A 24,215-nucleotide genomic window follows, 5' to 3' on the forward strand; every position below is an offset into this window, starting at 1 on the left:
CAAACCTATGTATAAAAAACAGGATCAGCATATATCAGTTAGCTAAGGACTAAGTAAAACTTGTAACAATTAAAGATTAAGAGACTTTCAGAGAATGTTCTTCTAGGCTTTAGCATTATATTGGATTGTGTGATTTACCATCTTCCCAGAAGAGAGAAAAAATAGGATAAATTACCACACAAGTACTAAAGTTATCATATATCACAATATTTAATATTTATCAGCAATTTTATTACAATCAGACAAAGAATGTGTATCATTATTACATAGTCTATGTGGAAATGCAGCAAGGAAACTGATTTAACATTGAAGGTCAGCCCCAAGAACAATACAAAATATTTCTCTAGCCGAAGAATACTTAGAAAATCTCAGAAGTTCAGACTATTGGAACTAAGATGTTGAGTTTGTATTAACTCCTTAAATAGCAAGATCATTGAATTGAGACAGGAATTATATCACCAGTAATAAAACTTGAGTAAGGATATGGTAAACAGGTCAATTCATCATCAGCAATGAAAGGACTTGAAAAAAAATTTAATGAAAACTTTTCCAAACTGAACTAATATAATTTATTTTGCTGAGACATGCAGAAGAGGACTTAAAAATGGAGAGACATATCAAGTCCACAGATGTGAAATTGAGTATGATAAACCAATTTTCCTTTTTTAGATTTTATGCAAATATAGTAAAATCATAGCATGGTGTTTTTAAACTCAACAATACAAATTTATGACTCATTTAGAGAAATGTTGATTGAGAACTCTAGAGAAACATTTTAAGCATCATAACTAGTGTGTACGTGACTGTATGCCCATCAGCTGCAAATATTTGTAATGAACTAAAAAAAAAATGAAATCATTCTGTAACAGCCAAGAGGTAGGTGAGGAATAATAAGGCATTCTTTATAAATAACACTTTGAAGACACTTGAAGTCTTTAATTAAGAGTTACACGTGTCATATGTAAATATGAACATTATTACATGTGATAGGCAACAAATGCAATCAAAACAATTGTGTCTAAGCTGGACTAAACTGAAAGAAGACTGAAGGAAGACTGTAATCAGAAGTAACATGACAAAATAATATTTTTGAATAAATACAAGTCTATGGGGCATCAGAAAATACTGTAAATGCAAGTAGAAGGTCAAGAACAGTATTTTTGTTACAAATAAGGTGAAGAGTAAAGAGCCTTCCTGTTTGGAGAGATTAAAATGTAAAGTCTCATGAAATAATATCTACAGAATATAAAATATTAATTTTAATAACTATTTTAATGAATTGCTAACCTGACTGAAAAGAAGACGCTGCAGCATCTTTTGTAGAATAAATAGAGAAGAATGGTATTGCTATTAGAATAGAAAATAGTGGGCCTTGTGGTGACAGAGATATCTAAAGAGTTTTAAAGAAGTACATTATTAGAAAGTGTAGGCTTCTTAAAAGTAATTTATCATTCATCGAGGCAGGCAAAATTTTCAAAGTTCTACACTATTTCTAGAAATTTCAAAAAAGTTAATAATTTATGCTGAAAAGTTTTTATGACATTGGTTTTTCTTTTTCTCTTTTATTTTTTTATAATTTTTATTTTTTAAAAGAAAACAAACCATTTTTTTTCATTTTATATCAATAGCATTTCCTCCACCTTCCTCTCACCCCACCCACTATCCATTCCTCAGAGAGTATGAGGTATATTGCTTTGTTGAAGGTATAAGGTCCTCCCTTATACCATATCTAGGCTGAGCAAGGTATCCATCCAAACAAAATAAGTTCCCAAAAAGCCAGTACAATCAGTAAGGATAAATCCTGGTGCCACTGCCAGTGGCCCCGAAGTCTACCCCCAACAGAGAAATGTCACCTACATTCAGAGGGTCTAGTTTGGTCGTATGCTTGTTCCTTCCTTGGCCAACTGGAGTTGGTGAGCTCCCTTTAGCTCAGGAAGACTGTTTCAGTGGGTGTACCCATCACCATGGTCTTGAACTCTTTGCTCATATCCTCACTGCTCCCACTCTTCAACTGGATTTTGGGAGCTTAGTACAGTGCTCCGATGTGAGACTCTGCCTCTGTTTCCATCAGTTGCTGTATGAAGTTTCTATGGTGACATTTAACATATTTATCTATCTGACTACAGGACAAGGGCAGTTCAGGCACCTTGTCCTTTATTGCTTAGGGTCTTAGATGGGGTCATCCTTCTAGATTCCTGGGAATTTCTCTAGTGCCAGGTTTGTTGCTAGCCCCATAATGGTTCCCTCAATTAAAATATCTCTTTCCTTGCTCTCATTTTGTCCTTCCTCCATCAAAGTTCTCCTCCCCTCCCCTTCTCCTCTTGTCTTCCCCTTCGACCTTCCCTCCTTCCTCAATCCTATCTTCTAGATTTTTCTTGTTTATTTCCCCTTTCCAAGTGGATCTATGCATGTTTTTCTTATGGTTCACCTTGTTATTTAGCTTCTTTAGGATCATGAACTATAGGTTCAATAGCCTTTGCTTTACAGCTAGTATACACTTATGAGTGAGTACATATTTCTGAGTCTGGGTTATTTCTCACAAGATGGGTTTTTCTACTTCCATCCATTTGCAAGATGTCAGTATTTTTTTAACACTGAGTAGTACTCTTATGTGTAAATGTGACACACATTCTTTATCCATTTTTCAGTTGATAAGCATCTACATTTCCAGGTTCTGCCTATTACAAATAATGCTGCTATGAACATAATTGAGCAAATGTTCTTGTAGTATGATTGAGCATCTTTTGGGTGTATGGACAAGAGTGGTATTGCTGGGTCCTGTGGTAGGTTGATACCCAGTTCTCTGTTTAAGAGTTTTCATTCCCACCAGCAGTGGAGGAGTTTTTCCCTTATCCATATGCTCTTCAGCATAAGCTATCAATGGTGTTTTTATCTTAGCTATTATGACTGGTATATGATGGTATCTCAGAGTTGTTTTGATTAGCATTTTCCTAATTGCTAAGGATGCTGAACTTTGTCTTACGTGTCTTTCAGCCATTTGAGATTCTTCTGTTGAGAAATCTCTATTTAGTACTGTACCCCATTTTTAATAGGTTATTTGGAACTTTGATGTTTAATTTCTTGAGTTCTTTGTGTATCTTGGATATCAGTCCTTTGTCTGATGTGGGGTTGGTGGAAATCTTTTCCCATTCAGTAGGCTGCCTTTTTGTCTTATTTACTGTGTCCTTTGCTTTACAGAGGCTTCTCAGTTTCAGGATGCCCCATTTATTTATTGTTGCTCCCAGTGTCTGTGGTACTGAGTTTATATTTAAGAAGTGGTCTCCTGTGGCCATGCTTTGAAGGCTCCTTCTGATTTTCTCTTCTATCAGGTTCAGTATGGTCACATTGAAATTGAGGTCTTTAAGCCATTTGGACATGAATTTTGTGCATGGGAATAGATATGCATCTATTTTCATTGTTCTTCATGTTGATATACAGTTATGCCAGCATCATTTGTTGAAGATGCTTTCTTTTTTCCATTGCATACTTTTAGCTTCTTGCCAAAACTAAGGTGTTCATAAGTTTGTGGATTAATATCTGAGTCTTTAATTTGATTTCATTGATCAACCCCTCTGTATTTATGTTAATACAAAGCTGTTTTCATTACTGAAGCTCTATAACAGAGCTTGATATCAAGGATGTTGATGCCACTGGAAGTTCCTTTATTGAACAGGTATCCTGGGTTTTTTATTTTTCCACATGAAGTTGATTATTGTTCTTTCAACATCTGTGAAGCATTTTGTTGGGATTTTGATGGTGATTGAATTGAATCTATCACTTGCTTTTGGTACGATTGTATGACATTGTTTTTTAAATATGCCTTTTAAATGGGAGCACCGGACAGAAATCTCAAGGTCCAAATCAGAAGCAGAAGGAGACGGAGCACGAGCAAGGAACTCAGGACCACGAGGGGTGCACCCACACACTAAGACAATGGGGATGTTCTATTGGGAACTCACCAAGGCCAGCTGGCCTAGGTCTGAAAAGGCATGGGATAAATCTGGACTAGCTGAACATAGCGGACAATGAGGAATACTGAGAATTCAAGAACAATCGCAGTGTGTTTTTGATCCTACTACACGTACTGGCTTTGTGGGAGCCTAGGCAGTTTGGATGCTCACCTTACGAGACCTGGATAGAGGTGGGCAGTCCTTGGGCTTCCCACAGGTCAGGGAACCCTGATTGCTCTTCGAGCAGATGAGGGAGGGGGACTTGATCGGGGAAGGGGGAGGGAAATGGGAAGCGGTTGTGGGGACGAGGCAGAAATCCTTAATAAATAAATAAATTAAAAAAATAAATAAATAAAAAATTGGGTTTGAAGAACTTTTGCCAAGACAGGATAGTTTCTGTATACATTGCACTCAGTTTCCCTCTTACTATCAGTTTTTCCGTTCATCATAATGAATGAACAGTGCAGCATCATTGTTATGAACTTAAATCCATCATGTATTTTGACTTTTTGGGCTTCTGTTACTTCTGTTACTTCCTCTCCTCCCAGTTCATTGTAGCTCCCATTCAGGAAGCTACAATGCTTACTGTTTCCATGTATTTGAGTCTCCTCAGAGATCTGACTGCTTTCAGAATGTCCTGATTTTATATGACCTTGCTTGTTTTATGGAATACTATTTCATTTTATAGAATGAAGCTTGTATTGGGTTTGTGTCATGCTCTTTTAATGACTAAGTATAATGAATCAGGAGGACCACAGAAGTAGAAAGTCACTTCCAACCCTTCATAGAACCTACATAGTATGACCTTGAATTACCACTGGCTCTGCCAAGTGGTATCACTTGATGGATGTAGTGTATGTCAAGTTTCAGCATGTTTTACTTTTTTTTTCCTTTTTATATTGTGCTCTGGAAAATGTCACTTAGTACAACCAACACTTAAATAAAGGAGAATATTACCTTTTTTTAAAAAAAAAAAAAAAACTTACTCATTCCAGTTCCTGAAATACAGAATTTGATAGTTCTTCTATTTCTACAGGAGAACTCACTGTATCACAGACACCAATTTATAAATAGAATTCATTGCAGTCAAAATATTCATGGCAGACACAGTAAAAAAAAAAACCTGCAGATCTTTTGTGAAATTCATGAAGATAGAAGATTATGTACAGGTACAAGAAATGTAAAAAAACTTTCCTCGGGTCAGTTTAAAGATACTTCCTTTTTTTCATGTTACTTAAAAGCACTTATTGCACAACCATATATTTTTTTTCTGAAGCTAATTACAGGCACATTTTCTGAAAGATGGTGCAGTTGCCAGGCCACTTGGACACACCTGACTTGGGGAGGCAATTCTGCTCTTGTGCCACATTGGTTATTCTCACACATATGCTTTCTGTTTATTTTGAATTTCCTTAATATGAATTTCATTTCTAATTTAGGATTTTAAGCTTACAGAAGAACAGCTATAGTGATATATGCCCATATATCACTCAAACAGTGATGTATTTTACAACTTTTTGGATGTATCCATTAATAGACTGATTGAATAAAAAATCTACTCACTCAAAACACTGGCTGAGAGTGGAGTCTTTGAGAGATTATGATTCAGTGATTAAGAACACTTGGTTCTTTTCTAGAGGAACCAGGTTCTAAACCCAGCCCTCACAGATGGGATACAGCAGGATCTGAGGTCATTTTCTAGACTTGGTGGGCACCAGACACACAGGTGTTGCATAAACATGCATGCACACAAAGCACCCAATGCTTAAAATATATTTCTTGATATTTTAATAAAATCGTAATGTCTGTCACTTCCCCTTTTCCCCTCTAAACCCTCCCATACACTCTTGCATGCGCTCTCCAATATTCACCACAGTTTATCTTTTCATTAATTATCATGACATTCATTTATGTATATGCATTTGTATATGTGTATGTAAATCTATATCTATTCCTAAATATAAACTGCCAGTTTCTATAATGTTTATAGATATTCTTTCAAGGTTGACTACTTGGCATTGGGTAATTGATTGATGTACTCTAGACTAGAGCAGACTATCTAGTGCTCAGTTTTCTTTAGTTTTCTGTATTTCTTTGTGTTGGGTTGATATTTTGTATGCTTTTAACTTTCTTCTCTGTCTTCTCTGAAATGTTCACTGGTATTGCCCTTGTTCAGCTCACAGTTGAGCAGTCATATTCATGAGACTTCATGAGTATGGCTTCTGATATTTCTAGGAGGCATGCCCTCACAGCAACCCCCTTGGTCATTGTCTCATTTATCCATACTCTCTTCTAAAAGGTGTGGGAGTGGTTTTCACACATATCCCTTTGGGAATAGACTTCACAACTCTTGCATTTTGAATGATCATGTTTTTCTATTAATGGTCTCTATCTGCTGAAAAGGTAAGTTTCCTTAATGAGGGGTGAAGACTACACTTATCTGTCAGTCGAAGGCCAAATAAACTAGCCGGAATATAAATAATCTTTCACTTTGAGAAATTTGTGATGCACATGACCCTAGATACATTACATATAGTGATTTCAAGAAATATCTATTTATTTTTTTCTTTATGAGATTATAATATGATGTTACAAACAAGATCTCAATTTTAACATAAAACAAAACTGTTGTCTCTATTTTCTCAGTTGTGCTTGCGTTTAACTCTGTATATATATATATATATATATATATATATATATATATATATATATTTTATCCAAAGTGAAGTTGTATGAACTATCAACATCAACAAAATACAGGTTCACATGTCATCACAGGGACTCCTCATGTTGCACTTCTACTAATACACCTACCATTTTTGGCATCTATTAATCCATTTGTGATTCAGGGAAATGGCCAATATGTTCTTCCTCTGTATGGTGTTGTCATACTAAGACTATTGCATAAAGAACCATATTCTGAATTTTTAAGATTAGCAGTTTCTATCACGTCTTAGTGTATAATTCCCTGAAGAAGCAAGCAATTGTTTGCATATAATAATGATTCATTTTTACTGCAGTATGGTGTGTCCCATTGTGTAAAGATTCTGCTGTTCACTTAATTATTCATTGTTTGAAAAAAAGTATCTGTGTTATATCCATTGTTGGCAGTCTTGGGATACTATGAGAGTTAATAGTGCTATAAACATTTCATGCAGGTTTTGGTGTGAACATAATTCTTTATCTCTCTGGGATAAAGCCCAAGAATACAGAGCTGCCCAACTGTTTTTCTTTAACTGATCCTTTCCTACTAAATCATATTAGAAGATAATGAAAAATAATATCAGTAGCTAAATGCTTACTGCAAATTTTTCAGAATATATACAAATACAAGTTTCATTAATACAAATTATATCATGAATATGCAGGATCTTAAGTTTAGCTTAATGTTTCTAATGTAATATTTGTATTTATGTAATCAGTAGCTACAGTAGGTAACTGAATGATAGTGGGATTGCAAGCCCTGGCCAAAAGGAACAATATTCAACACTTACAGTGTAACTACAACCATATTCTCAACTCCTAACACGGTTCTTCTAGTAAACTTTGTACTTTACTTAAATAGGGTCACATGGTATATAAATTTACATCTGTATTCTTTTATGAATTTAATCCACAGTTTGGCACACTGTGGTATACATATGGTCTATTCATTTTCATTTTTCAGTGGGATTCTAATTTATAAAAATGTTGTTACCTGTTTTACTTACCATTTCCAAACTTTAGCTATTAACTGCAAGCAGTACTGTGTACCAAACATATCTCTACAAACATATAGAAACACTTGTTTTGAATATCTATCTCAAATAAGGATTAAAATTTCCTAATTTGGAAGGCTTGCATATTTTCAACTTTCAGAGATTTTTCCAAGTAGTTGTCTGAAGTAGATATGCTAATTTATGTTCTCACTAGGATATAAGATATCTGTTCACATATGTGTTTTAAATTTTTACATTTTTTTTCACACACACAAAAAAATCAGGCTAAAAATATTTAAAAGTTTATTAATGCCTTATAGATGAAGAGTTCTTAGTTTAAACATAGGCTTGTTAAACATTAGAAAGATAACTTTTGTGTTAGTACGTAGTATTGATTATTTGATGTCAATTAATATAACCCAATGTATCTCTCACTTTCAGTGAAAATAAATTTCTCATGCATTTTATTCCAGTGTTTTTGGTTTTTTTTTTTTTTTCTATTCAAGGATGAAGCCAAATATGTGAATCCTCTTTGGGTCTGTTGCCAAACAGCCCTTTCCATCTACTTATGATAACTAAGTTACCATGCCATATCTATCACTTGAATGGATGCTTACGTCTCAATGTTTAACCTTTTTTAGTCCTTTTTTAGTAGCATGTCGCAAAGAGAATGTAACACTCAAGAGAATGCATATATTTTATATGCATATCTATGCATTTACTCTCAAATGTTATATATACAGAATTTATATATTATATAACTATAAATAAGTAACTATATATTACATACAGTTATATATGATATACTAATTAGATATATGTATTAATAATTAACCTGGAATTTAAAGGGCTAATCAATATTTAACTAAGTTAACAGAAAAATGAAAGGAACAGTCAAAAAAAACAAGAAATCTTGGAATCATTTTGTATGCCTACTGTTGGAGTTGACAGATATGCTGAATCCAGAATATCAATCAGAGCAGAATTTAATTCTTGAATGTCTTTTTGATTTGTAAACTTTTACTAATCAAGGTATATGAAACTGTCAGCTTAAGGAATATGAATTACAAGTCGTCATTAAGTTTCTAGAAGTTTGTTTTAAATAAATTCTGAAAAACAATGTGAAGTAAATGTGAAAAAATGTTTGAAAATAATAAAAGTTACTGTCTGTCAATAACCGTTATCAAACATGGTTCAGAAGGGAAGAGTTCTCTAACTGTAGGAAGGAAGATATTTTGGTGAATACACATGTGTTTGTAAGTATTTTCTAGAAGGAGTTGTCGTATTTTAAGTGTTCTGCAAGTCAGCAAAAGAGAAGAAGAAATAATCTATCAATGGTGGAATATTCAAAGAAAGTACTGAACATGTTTTCCTCAACAAGCTTCCAGCATGGCTGTAATAAAATGACCTTGGTGTGAGCTACTTCAATTATCTAGGTGTATTGGATGATGCTTCAATGCATTGTTTACAAAAAATTATTCACAGAAAAATTTGAAGGAATTAATGAGCAAAGAAATTCATATTTCTGTTTTTATTTTCTCTTCTCAAAGCCTGTCATATATACAATTTTTCATGAGTCCATCTTACAACATACAAACAGAACTTGACACTTGAGTGAGAATAAGATTATCTATTAGACATTTATATTATGATGTTCCTTGAGAAGTACACACCTTCCCATGTATGCTGACTAGTGACAAGGTACATCAAACTTCTATGATCTGAAATCATCTTACTTGGTAATTTCTCCATTTCACTGGCCATTATTGGCATGATTAACACATTTCATTATTTCTATGTGACTTGGTTTTTCTTAGCAAGTTATATTTTAAAAAACGAAAGTTTGGAAATAATTACATAATAAATGTGAGAAGATCCTAACTTTAAGTTGTTAGGATGGGACAAATTATAGTAATAAAATGTTTATTATGCCTTCATTTGCAAAAATTAAGGTTTTTTTACAGTGCTATTTTTATTGAAAAAATATTCATATAATATATTCTAATTAAAGTTTCCCCTCCCAGAACTCTTCCCAGATCCCTTCCACCCACTTACTTCACATTATTTCTTTCTCTTACTATTTTGAGAATGAATAGGAAAACAAAATAAATGACAAACACATTATTGTAATAAAAGAAACAACAAGTATCTCTTATCAGTGAGGCATTCTCATCTTGCATCCACTGAGTCTGGGTAACAACTGCAGACTGAGCCTTTCCCCTTCTCAGAATTGTTAATTCTTCTATTCTGGCTGCCCTACCTATACTTCCTGCCTGGATACTGGCTAATCAGCATTTTATTAAACTAATATAAGTGACAAATCTTTACAGGGTACAAAACCATTTTTCCAGAGTATGGGCCACTGCTTATTTTCATCTATTGCAAGAGTTTCTCAGATAATGGCTGAGAGAGGCAATAATTAATATTTACTGCAGAATGTCATTATTTTTTTCTGACTTTATCACTGCTGAATATTTGGATAAATGATAAATTACATACATTGTTAATGAGGATGTGATAATTACCACATTTTGGCGTCAGTCAAAATTGAAATTCAAGAATATGTTCACTTATAATACCTTAAAATAAATAAGAGAAATAATAAGGAATTTAAATATAAAGCCTTTAAAAAATTCCTGCAAAAGTCCTTAATGATTTATAATATGGAAAGCCGGTTGACTGACTATTGACTACTTTACTCCATTAACACTAACTATGCTGAACATGTGGTATACTATGCACTTTTAACTTTAGCATAGGGCGAAAAGAGACAGGCAGACCTCTTTGAATCAGAGTGCATCCTGGTCTATATAGCAAGTTCAGCAAGGGCTATATAGTTAGTCCACGTCTTAAAACAAATAAAAATGCTTCATTCATATGCTGTCACAGAAATGTGATTTCCAGATGTTAAACCCTGAATAAAAGTGCATAAATTTGTATATTATCTATTTCCTATTTTACATGTTATATACGCATGTGCTATTTTGTAAATTATATAAGTGCATACAATCAATTGCATGTGAACTTTCAATTGATCTACTCTACTCAATATCATACACATCTATATGTACCCATTTACATACATTTATAATATCAATTAAAACCTTACATTTTAGGAATAATGAAAACTGGCATGGTAGAAAAGAAAACTAAGTACACCTATTACTGCAGAAGTCTAGAAAGGAAAACCTATGTAGAAAGAATTAACTGCCTTATGTCCAGGAAAAGCCTTTATCCCAAGGCCCTTTACTTTAGGAAAGAAGTGGGAAAACTGTGATGATATCCTTCCGTGTCTGTTTTTCTTCCCAGTGTTGCCCCACACCTGCCTTATGACACCTTTACTGGGGTACCAATAAATCATTTACCTCACCTTTTGATAGCTCCCCCTTCTATGCTCATCTTACATAAAGCAGCCATTCTGGAATGGACCCCCACTTCACCTTTTCTAATCTTTTTGTTAGAGCACAAGCTGATCATTAGTCATTTCTTTCCCATTCTTTTGTTCTGCCAACATCATGACAATTTACTTATAATCAAGACAATTGAACTCATCCAAGTATAGACTCTTCCTTGGAAAACTGTGGAGAATGATATTTTAATGTGTGTGTGTGTGTGTGTGTGTGTGTGTGTGTGTGTGTTTGTGTGTGTACGTACCTGATTATATAATTATCTATCCGCTTTTAGGAAAATTAGAAATAAACCTGAAGGGAATATGTGATATATAAGTATATGTTTTTCTGATCTAGGTGACCATGAGTGTTGAAAACTTTTAGAAATTACAACTTTTATTAATTCAATGTTTATATTGTACATAGGATGTTTTATTTCTATTTTCGGGATTCAATGTCTTCCTCTTTTCTTTTCTTTTATGGAAAGAAGATGGGCCTAATAACTTTTATAGAGCAAATATTAATATGATTTTATGATTTAAGATGCATTTGTCTATATTTGTGTTGCTAGTTATGTGTTTATTTGTATACCTGTCTCTATCTAACTTTCTGTTCGAAATAACTGAGACTGAGAATTCGAATAAGGGATCACTTTACCAGGACTGAATAACACTCTTTCTGAGGTGTGCTTGTTCTACACATGTCTTGCAATAAGGAATCCACAGATCAGAAACACAAATTAAGTAGAAGGAAGCCCATCAGGCCATCCTTATGCCTAATTAACTGCTTTTCAATACCTGCTCCTTTGAAAGGAAACACAGATGGAAAAGTAATTAATGCAAAAACTAATTAGAGATCTCATTTGCCAATTTTACAAGATAAATAAAACAGATTGCAGGCAATATACTCAGCTGCCTGAAGCAAGGTGAAGCTACTAGAGCAAGATGAGAGATGTTATTACCAGCAAAGTAGAAGCTGAGTGGCATATATTTTCCTCCCTGTCATTTTATCAGGAAGGCAAGAGAAAGAGAGTGAATTCTGTGTCTTTTAACTTTAATTCACTTAAAAGTATTATATACTATATAACCAGGTGTTTTGCAAGTATTTGACTTTGTGAAAAATTATTGTCATCATGCACAATAGTTTTAAAGATAGTTTTAAAATCTTCTAAGAATATTCACCAACTCCCTTTAAAAGGCCAAATATTTAAAGCTAAAATTCACTGCAAAAATACGTACTTTCTTTATTTTTTCCCCAAAACTGGCCTATTAGCTCAGGCTTCTTATTAACTCTTTTTTCCTTTCTTGTTTTTATTACTTAAAAAAATACCAATCCAAATTTCTACTCCCCTCCCACTCCCCTCCCACTCCCCTCCCACTCCCCTCCCACTCCCCTCCCACTCCCCTCCCACTCCCCTCCCACTCCCCTCCCACTCCCTGCACAGATGTTCTCACCCCACCCTCTCTAATCTTAAGAGAGGGCAATGCAATCCGCTTTGTGGAAAGTTTAAGGCCCTCTCTACTACATGTAGATTGAGCAAGGTTTACATCCAAAGAGAACAGGATCCCACGATGCCAGTACATTCGTTAGAGACAAATCCCAGTGTCACTATCAATGCCCCCTCAGTCTGCTCCAACTGTCAACCCCTTTCAGAGGGACATGTTTGTTGCCATGCTCGTTCACTCCCAGTCTAGTTGGAGTGGGTGAGCTCCCATTAACTCAGGCAAACTGTCTCAGTGGGTGAACCCCTCATGGTCTTGATCTCCTTGCTCGTATTTTCATTCCTTTCACTCTTCAACTGGACCTTGGGAGCTTTCCAATGTGGGTCTCTGCCTCTGTTTCCATCTGTTGTGGGATGAAGGTTCTATGGTGGTATTTAATATAATCATCAGTATGACTACAGGTGAAAAGTTTATTCCGAGTTCTTCCTCCAGAAAATATTTATACCCTGAGTCTTGTCAAGGCATTCAGTTCATGCTATAAATGGGGTTTCCAAACACTCTCCAAGAAAGCTGTGGCTAATGAAACATGAAAGTCAAAGAGTATTGCAAATGTCATAGGACCAAAAAACCCAGCTCTGTGCTCCCAGCACAGAGTAGGTCTTCAGGACTACTCCTCACATAGACAGATAGATTTTGGTCTATCTGGCCTGGATCATAGAAGTATGGACAATTGAGAAGCATGGCTTCCTATAATGCAAAGAAAAGTCTTTTTAATGAATGAGATTTTTTTTTCCTTTTTTTGTCTGTCTTATCTCATTTTGAGGATTCTTGAAATGATTCAACCATTCCCCTAGATATATATTATACATTAATTATTATATTCTATATATTATATAAAAATATTGTACATATTAAAATTATAATACTATTTTTTCAAAACGCATTGAGTTTTATGTAACTAATGTATCACTAAATAACAATCTTTGATTTTTCCCATTCCAAATGACCTTCCCTCCTACATCCCCCTCCATCTCATGTCCTCTTATCTCCAGTGTATCATCAAAAGCAAAATGCAATTTGGAAATAAAGTGCTGATATGTTTAACTCACAACAGAAAAATAGTTAGAAATTTCACATGACATAGTACATAAAACCGTGGGAAAATCTACAGAAATCATCCTAGAGAAGTTACACTGAAACATTGTATAGATGGCTTCACTGGCATTTTGTCAGAAAAATATAGCCCATTAAGTACACAGAGATCACTCATTTTCTCCACCCCTAAAACTGTTGACCCCTCAACCCATATAACATTAAAAGCCAAACATATTTCACAGGATTACCAGGCAATGTGATGCTACATATCAGCTACTATTTTTCACTATGATCTCAGTACATATTTAATTGATTCTCAGTATTTAACACGCTATAGACACTTTACAAAACATACTTCCCCAATTGTAAGATAAGACACATATGGAAAGAGTTCCTTTGAAGTTAAATCTGAGAATATATTTTTAAAAATTATTTATTTATTCATTTATTTTTATTTAATTGATTTATTATATATCCTGACAGCATGTCCCCTGTCACCCCCAACACCTCAATCCATTGCTCTGTTTCTGTTCAGAAAGTGGCAGGCCTCCCACGGGTATCAACAAAGGTTTATCAAGTTGTGGTAAGAATAAACATGTCTCCTTGTATAAAGGTTGGGCAAATCAATCCGGTATGAGCAATATGTTTCCAAGAGCCAGGCAAAGCATTAAGACATGTCCGTGTTCCCATTGTTAGGAGTCCCACAGACAGATCAAGTTACATAACTTTCACATATGTGAAAAGTGCCTAAGTCAGTATCATGCAAGCTTCGTGATTGTTGCTCCATACTCTCTGAGTTCCTATGATTCAGGTTAGTTCTTTATGTCAGTTTTCTTGTGATGGTCTTGATCCTCTGGTTCCTGCCATCCTTCCTCCCTCTCTTCAGCAGGATTCCTTGATCTTGGTCTAATGCTTGGCTGTGGTTCTCCACATTTGTTTCCATCAGTTACTGGGTGAAGCCTCTCTGATGACAATAGGAGTACTCAACAATCTGATCACAGGAGATGGTCAGTTCAGGCTATCTCTTGACTAAAACTAGGAGTCTTAGCTGGGGTCATCCTTGCAGAATCCTTGGAGTTTCCCTTACATCATGATTCTAACTGACCAAAGATGCTCCCCTTCCAGTCATTGCTTTCAGTACTCACCCCCTCAAATAACCCTCAAACCTGATCCCTCATGTTCTGATCCCTACTTGCCCCAGCTCACCATGGGAATCTCTCTTATTTCCCCTTCCCAGGAAGCTATATGCACATGCCTCCTTTTGGGCCCTCCTTTTTACCTAGCCCCTCTGAGTCTGTGTATTATAGCATGGTTATTCTTTACTTGACAACGAATATATACTTATGAGTGATTACACACCATGTCTGTCTTTCTGGGTCTGGGTAACCTCACTCAGAATGAAAATTTTCTAGTTCCATATATTTGGCTTCAAATTTCCTAATGTCACTGTTTTTAACAATTGAATAATACTCCACTGTGTAGATGAACTACATATTCTTTGTTTGAGGGTTATCTAGGTTGTTTCCAGTTTCTGGATATTATGAATAAAGTGGCTATGAATAGTTAAGCAAATCTCCTTGTGGTATGTTTAAGTATCCTTTGGGTATATGCCAAGAGTGATATAGTTGGTCTTGAGGTAAATTGATTCCCAAGTTCCTAAGAAATCATCATTTGTTTTCCAAAGTTTCTGTAAAAGTTTGTACTCCCACCAGCAATGGAGGAGAATTTCTCTTGCTCCTTATCCTCCCTAGCATAAGTTGTCACTTGTGTGTTTTATCTTAGTATCTCAGAATAATTTTGATTTGCATTTCCATGCCATGCTAGCTAAGGATTTTGAACATTTCTTTAAATGTTTCTCTGCCATTTCAGATTTTTCTGTTGAGAATTCTCCTTTTAGGTCTGGACCCCATTTTTTAAGTGGATTATTTTGTTTTTTGATGTCTAGTTTCTTTTGAGTTCTTTATATATTTTGGAGGTTATTCCACTACTGTTGGTTGTCATTTGTCCTAGTTATGCTGTCCTTTGCCCTACAGATTTCACTTTCATAAGGTCCCACTTATTAATTGTTGATTTAAGTGTCTGTGCTATTTGTGTTATATTCAGGAAGTTTTCTCCTATGTGAATGCATTCAAGGCTACTTCCCACTTTCTCTTCTATCAGGTTCAGTGTAACTAGATTGATGTCGAGATTCCCTGATACACTTGGACCTGAGTTCTGTGCAGGGGGATAGACATAAATCTATTTGCATTCTTCTACATGTTGACATCCAGATATAGCAGTACTATATATTGAATATGCTTTCATAGTTTCATTGTATAATTTTGGATTCTTTATCAGTAATGGTTCATGGAGTTATATTTACATCTTTGATTCAATTTAATTGGTTCACTGGTTTATTTTATGGTAAAATTGCACTGTTTATATTACTGCATCTCTGTAGTAGAGCATGAGAACAGGGATGATGATACCTCTAGAAGTTTCTTTCTTATACAGTATTTTAGCTATCCTGTTTTATTTTCCATATGAAGTTGAGTGTCTTTTTTATGATCCGTAAAGAATTGTGTTGGAATTTTGATGAGGATTGTATTGAATATGTAGATTGCTCTTATTAAGTTAAAAATATTTTTCATAGTGTAAACAAATTATTTTGTTTACATACTTAAATTTTAAATATATTCTTACATAACTAGTATTTATATTTTGACAAATGAGGAAATGTTAAAGAAAGAGAATTGTTCATAGATATATTTCCCCACCTCAGTTTAATAATAAAGGAACATTTCATGCAAATAAATTTTGAGGTAACTATCATGCCTGTGAAGATTCTAGATCTCGATGTTATTCTAAATAATGTATGTCAAGGATGCACTAAAGATCCATGATGCCACACTCTGTAATTTTGTCCACAAGGGAAATTCTATTATGACTTTTTAACAAAGCTGACAATTTTTGTTTTTTCATACAATGAAACATTTATGAGAGATAAATTTTTTCAGACAAACCTTAGAGTGTACATATTTAATAAAGTATTTACTGAATCTAATACAGAATAAATATTTAAAAGTTATCTAGCTATACTTTTTTTCATGTGTAATAAAGTCTCATCTAATGCCAGCTCCAAAAATGGTCACTGGTGGCAGTTGCTATTTCCTCCTCATGACAGGACTTAGCAACTTTAGAGTGCTGGTGACATTCCTCTGTTTTGCTTTGGATCACCCTTCCCATCTCCCAAAATATACTAGGAAACAAACCATCAGCTTTGCCCCTCATTGGGGTGTGAAACACCATAGGAAAAGAGGATTAGATCAGGACTTAGTTGAGACAAATTAATAGAGAGCTTATTTCATCGGGCCGAAAAAATAGAGTCTCTCTCTCTCTGGCTCTGGGTGGTGACTGGACATTCAGATCCACCTCAAAGATTAGACTATTATGAGCTTTTGAGATCTCCTAGAAGAATTAATTCAGCTGCTCCTCTCAATCTCCTGGCCAGTAGACTATCAAATAGATTCATCAACAGACATGCTAAATAAATGAAAGTAATAATTGTTCCCTTAAGGAGAAAATTTATTTTAAATAAATTCCAAGAAAATAATTTCGAGAAGTCATCTCCCATTTGGTTGCTAACAAAGATTCTGTTGATCACTATGCAACATTGACATTCTGGGTTTTCTAATTCTTTCTCTAAATGCCCCACTTCTTTGTGCTATGCAATTGCTTACAGACTTTGTTTATAGATCATAGAAGCTTTTCCTTACCCAAACTCAAGCCATGACCTTCTTTCTTCCTCATCTCCACTTTTCTTTGCTTAAAATTGCCATGACTTAAATCCTGAATTCCATGACATATTTCTCTCCAAATCTAATAACAATATCCACAAGTTCCTTTCCAATTTCATCTATAATATTTTTTTTTAAATGAGAGACTAAGAACTTATAATGGAACCTTGGTTTCCTTTGTAACAAAAGACTGCTTGTTATTTATATGATTCAAAAACCAACTTTAGAGATGTAAGCCCTATCATGATGAGAATTTTCTGTTCAGTATGTTGGACTTTGGTACATGTAACTGAAGATATACCAAATGTGGCCCTGGACAACTGTGTTTGCTTAGTTTTGTGAGCCTCAGCTTATCATTTTAAAAAATGGAAAAGGGTAATGTCTACGTCTTAGGATTGAGAAAATTTTATGTATATTAGAGCTTATGTCATTTCAACTAGGAATTATTATGCATATTAATATCAGTATATCTCATAATTTGCATTTTATTGTATGATGAAAAGATTAATTTCACGTTTTATTCAAGGATTTATTTTGTTCTCTTTAAAAACCTTCCTTGATAGACTCAAATATTTTCTTATTTAACCTTTCATTTTTCTGTCTACTTTGATATCCAAAGGCTATTCAAAGGATAGATAATTTTAGTCTTCCATACAATTTCTTTTTAAACTTAGATTGAATAAAAAAAGATTTTTTTTCTATGCCACAAAACTTTCTGGGAAATATCTACTGAAATATCAAGCCAGATATAGTAAAATGTCTTCTATCTAGAGCTAAACCCCCTTTCCCCAAAACCTTTTAAAATTTAATAGTAGATATATATCATATTAACATGCAGGCTATTACATTAAAGTAGCACTACTACTATAGACATTGACTCTCCATTATCCAGTAAATTCCAGGTACTAGACACCACACCTTGTTTCATCATCAGCATTTAATATTGATGGTTTATAAGGGTGGGCATTCAGCACAAGAAGTGATTTGTATCCACTAGAAGGCAGTGACAGGTTTGGGTTCAGCAAGGTTATGTATTATGTATTTCAACAATTGTCAGAAATATTTATTGAGAATCTATGACATGAAGGTCTGTGATTATGCTTTGTAGGGCACACAGAATAAAGTAGATGACAGGGACCTTTTCCCTCCAGGATCTTAGGAAGGATCAATAAATCAATCTGGACGCAATATTAGATGACTTTCTACTCCACATCAAATTTCTATAGATCTTCTATGATTTCTTTCTTGTGTAAATTTGAACTTTATCTCTCCTGAAATAATTTTGGGGTGTCTTTTTATAAGTGTTCATTTGTATTGGAAGTTTGAAAAGTAAGGAGGCAATTACAACAGAAAGCTGGAACAACGTTTCTGTCTTACCAGAACATTAAATTATGTGATTTTTTTATTTATGGCAGAGGTAGGTGAAAGACTTAATATTTAACACTGAACAGGGAAAAGGGAACAAGACCATTTCCTCAGAGCTTCCAATGACTTCCAAAAGTTACCTGATGCCTGAGAAAGAGCACTCATATTCTGATAAAATTTTACAGAGTGAACTCAGTGTTTATGCAAATCAAAATAAAATAATTCTATACTAAGTCCTGTAGGGTTTCATCAGAGGAGTGGAATGGAGAGAACAGCCTTTCTACAGACTTGTTCTGTTCAGGAGTATATTTTATAGAACAGCTAATCAAAATTCTGAACAATATTTCTCAACTTTTAAAGCATTTGGATGATGTCATTAAAACAGTTTCAAAATCAAGAATTAACATCATGATTATTTTTCAAGGGTTGGATTTTATGAGAAATAGAAATTCTGGAGTGGGCATAAGAGGTGAAGATATTTGATAATGGGTTTGTGGAGTCCTCAATATTTACAAAATTCTAAGATGTCATGAACACAAGTATTTTTGGTCTTTACAATAACACCTCTGGGCATTAAATTTCATGTGCAATTTATAGACAGGCATTAATCTAAAGCTCTTTGAGGCATGAAATAGACATATCTTGAACCACGATTTTAAAAAGTGAATGTAGCTTTCATGTGAATCATAGTTTTGCTGAGTCTCAAGCCATGGTAAGGGTTATATAGTGAGTAAATTACAACTTAGTTAAAGAGAAGTTTCACATTGCTTTAGGTTAGAATAGAATTCAAAAAGTCCCAATAGATGAGTCCTTAATAAATTGAGTATTGAATGTACTTATGCAGTCAAATTAAAGTTTTCTGCTCTTTTATTTTATTTTTATTAGAAAATTCAAGAAACTGTAAATTCTATATATGCTTCTTTATGAATCATCAGTCTTAAAAGAATGATTTACACTTTTTCTCTTTCAGATGCAGGGTCTGTGATCTGTCAAGATCAGAATATGAATAATTCCTGGGTTAGAGTTTGTATCCCAGCCCACAGGGTTTTGCAAACAAGAGAATTTCTGCTGCAAAGTGGTTATTCTATATAGACAAATGGCTTTTATTTTTAAAAAAATCTAGAGTTAAATATAATTTGAGTTATTTATATGATTTTTCATAAATCCTAAGGGCTTTTTGACTATCTTAGATGCTGTTCTCATATTGTTCTTATGTTTTCTATACCAGGTCTCTGGATACATAATATAATAAACCTCTTTTTATGTGAAGGGTTTTCCCTTATTGTCAGTTTAAGTGAAACTATATGTTTTTCCCTTTTATGGTAACTTGTTAGTGTTTATTTGTGTAGAACAATTTTATACAGATACATACTACATGAGTAATTATAAATCATCTTGAAACTTGTTGAAATTTAAGTTGATTGGAATTAGTCTGTTTAGTGATGAAAAAAGGCTTTAAGTGATTAATCTGTTAGGTTTCAGGTTTTGAGTATATACTAAAAAATGGATTTCAATAAGTGTGGGGATTCTATCTGAGGGCTTTGAATTCCCTCCCTACAGTCATTGGAGGGCTAGTTATTGCTTCCATGGGAGGAGATGTTATCTACAATGATCCCTTATAATCAGAAGAGAGGTGTCATTTGGAAGATTGGGAATGAAATTGACTTTACTTTCCAGGGTGCAATGCACTAGGGAAAACCTACTTAAAATAGATTTTCTTCATTTCCTTTCAAGAAAGTCAACAGGTTAATATTTTCTTTCCCATTTTGCAGGCAACAAAACAAAACGATAACACAAAAAAATCCCTCTTAAGACTAGAGAGTACATTTTTCCCCAAAACTATAAAACTACATGTAAGAAGATGGATTTGAAACAAAGTCTAACTTCAGAATCCAAACTCTTTTTTTGAAAATGACATGAGGTTGTGATGGAGATTCTAGGTCCACTGCTAAGTGCCTGGATATTAGTTTCAGTTCTGTTCTTTGAGTAGATGGGAGTTTGTCTGAGTTAGTGGGACTTTTTGATTTTTTTTTTTTGGCTTTCTCTTTGTTAAACTTGGGAACTGAGAAAAAGGAAAAGGCCTTGATATATATGTTATATAATGTGTGATGCTAAGTAAGTAATGTATACATACTAACAATCATGATGCTGATAATGGACATGATGGGGATTTTGCTGAATGTATAAAATACATATTCACATTTTGATTCCTAGTGGCCCCAAGAAAAGTCAGAAATGCATTATATTTCTTCTTTATAAGACTGGTCTCACTCAGTCTGCAGTGTGCACTCAAAAGGTATTCACTGAATGAGCACTGAATGAATAAAAAAATCATGCAATAATTGTATTTTATTGTCATTTCACTAAGGAACCCACAATGTCTATAATCTGAGAAGCTACCCATGAATTCATATTTCCATGAACAATGGTTACAAAAAACTAAAGTATTGCAACATCTGAATAGAATAGCATCAAGTCTGAAATATAATCCTTCATCTATAGGCATTTGTAAAAATTCCTCCAGAAAAATATAAGTTGAAGAATGGTTTATTGAATAATGTGCAAAATAACTTCATCATATATTCAGTAGAAATGGGTGGGAAGTGAAGAGTGCTTGAAGGATAGGGACAGGTGGAAATATATTGAGGATTGTGGGAGCATAGACAGGGGTGGGAAGGAGAGTGCTGGAGTATGGAGAAAGGTGGGAAAATGGGGAGGGGTGGAGGTGTAGAGGAATGGGTTGTAGAGTATGGGAGTATAGAGAGCTGGGAAGATGGACAGTAGTGGGAATATAGACAGGGTGGGAGGATGGAGTGGGGTGGGAGGTTGGAGAGGGGTGGTAGGATAGACAGGATTGAGAGGATAGATGGGGTGGGATGATGGACATGGGTGGGAAGGTGGATACGGTGGGAGGATAAACAATGTAGGAGGATGGATAGGGGTTGGTGGATGGAAAAGGGTGGGAGGATGAACAGGGGTGGGAAGGTGGAAAGGGTGGGATTCATTCAGAAAAAAATCCTTTTGTTTTCTTTCTTTCTTTTGTATTTTATTTTGTCGAGACACAGTTTTTTTTTTTTTTTTTTTTTTTTTTTTGGTAGCTTTGTAGTCTGTCCTCTTCTGGAACTCACTTGGTAGACCAGGTTGGCCTCAAACTCCCGGAGATCCACCTTTCTCAGCCTCCCGATTGCTGAGATTAAAGGCATGTGCCATCACATTCAATGTGTCAATTTCAAGGAAAATTGTGCTTTTCTTTATTTGCACTGTTAAGAACTGACTTCGCTTTACTTGATTATATTTGATTAAAGATGACAGTTCCATAATTCTTTCAGAAAATGATTTTGGATTTTGTGTTGAGAATATAAGCAGATTTTTTTTAATTTTATTTTTATTTATTTATTTTTTTTTATTTAAATTTATTTATTTATTAAGGATTTCTGCCTCGTCCCCGCAACCGCTTCCCATTTCCCTCCCCCTCCCCCGATCAAGTCCCCCTCCCTCATCTGCTCGAAGAGCAATCAGGGTTCCCTGACCTGTGGGAAGCCCAAGGACTGCCCACCTCTATCCAGGTCTCCTAAGGTGAGCATCCAAACTGCCTAGGCTCCCACAAAACCAGTACGTGCAGTAGGATCAAAAACCCACTGCAATTGTTCTTGAATTCTCAGTATTCCTCATTGTCCGCTATGTTCAGCTAGTCCGGATTTATCCCATGCTTTTTCAGACCTAGGCCAGCTGGCCTTGGTGAGATCCCAATAGAACATCCCCATTGTCTTAGTGTGTGGGTGCACCCCTCGTGGTCCTGAGTTCCTGCTAAATAAGAAGGTGAATCCAAAGACAAACACAGAGGCATCCTCATGAATATTAACCTTCATCAGGCGATGAAAGGAGACAGAGACAGAGACCCACATGGGAGCACCGGACAGAAATCTCAAGGTCCAAATCAGGAGCAGAAGGAGACGGAGCACAAGCAGATTTTTTTTTAAAGTTTAAGGTAAACTCAGATACATTTTGTTCAATAAGCATACTTGCATGAGTATTAATTCCCTATTCTATATGCTGAAAGGAAGTCCTAGCCTAAAACTTGATGAGCTTAGAACGCTTACAGAATAAGTAACACATGATCATTTTGAGGGATGAGGACAGCTTTCAGTGAGTGTGTGTGTGTGTGTGTGTGTGTGTGTGTGTGTGTGTGGTCCTTGGTATCATGCTCTGTTTCCCTGAAGGCTTCTCCAGATGTCTGATTGCTGTATAAACTGACTTGCTGCCAGTTTTAGTCAGACTTTTTCTCTCCCCTCCCCTCCCCTCCCCTCCCCTCCCCTCCCCTCCCCTCTCCTCTCCTCTCCTCTCCTCTCCTCTCCTCTCCTCTCTCTTCTCTCTTCTATCCTTTCTTCTCCCTTTTCTCTTCTCCACTTCTCTCTTCTCCTCTTTTCTCTCCCAAACTGACTCCGTTATCCTACCTTCCTTTCCTTCCCTGCCATTTCCTCTCCTTCTCCAATCTTCTGCTCATTTTTCTTGTTGTTTCTCCATTTGCCCTTTCTGTTTCTTTTCAAAATATACACTAAGGAGCCAGAGTTTTGTCTAAGATATCACCATTCGATTGTGATAATACATGAGTGCTATTAATGCTTCTCACCATTTTTTTTTCTGAGAAAGAGACAAGAAAATAGCAAAAGTCAGTTCCACATTTTGTGATATTTGGTGCCCACTGCATTTTGATTATCCAGAGAAGTTGTAAGAAATTATGTTGCAAGTAAGTATGCTTCTGAGGAAATGGGAAAGTGAGTATGTGTACTGAATGTTGAGAGGCTGCTTACCAGTATGGGAGGTGAGAGCAACCAGGTGGGCACCCAGGTATAATTAAAGGAAAGGGGAATCCATTTTTTTTGTTCGTGTGTGTGTGTGTGTGTGTGTGTGTGTGTCTTCCTTTTTTTCTTTTTCTTTTTTCTATTTTTGGAGCAATCAGGAAAGACATCTTCTCCCATTGACATTATAATACCAGGACATGTAGGTTTCCAGATTGTAAGACATGTTGATGTCTCTCAATCAGATTCCAACGCTTTTGGCCTATCCTTAAGTATTATACAATTGCTGAGGATTAGGTTGTCAAAGAATGACACAAACTTCCGTCCAGGGTCATTTGCCCTAGACAGAGAGAAGAAACCATGGCCCTTTATTCTGGTGAGAAAATATAAAGTGAGGAGAAAGAGAGAGAGAGAGAGAGAGAGAGAGAATTAGAATATTTCATGTCCTGTGGAGAGAGGCAGATCTTGGAGATGAGTGGTATTGGGGTGCTTGATGTGAAATTCTCAAATATTCAATAAATAAATTAGGTTAAAAATTATTACACTATTAGTGCTAGACATTTTAGTTGAGTTTTTCATGTATGTGTAACTTTATTGTGTGAGTCTTAGCAGCTTCTCTAATTGCATGATTTTTTTTTAAATCTTCAATAGTTTTATAGGATAAATTATAGAGAAAAAGATGATAGATGAGATATAGATAA

The sequence above is a fragment of the Microtus oregoni genome, unplaced genomic scaffold, assembly GCF_018167655.1.
Source record: "Microtus oregoni isolate MIOR12 unplaced genomic scaffold, Mior012 000043F_ref0000047, whole genome shotgun sequence".
In the NCBI taxonomy this organism is placed as follows: domain Eukaryota; kingdom Metazoa; phylum Chordata; class Mammalia; order Rodentia; family Cricetidae; genus Microtus; species Microtus oregoni.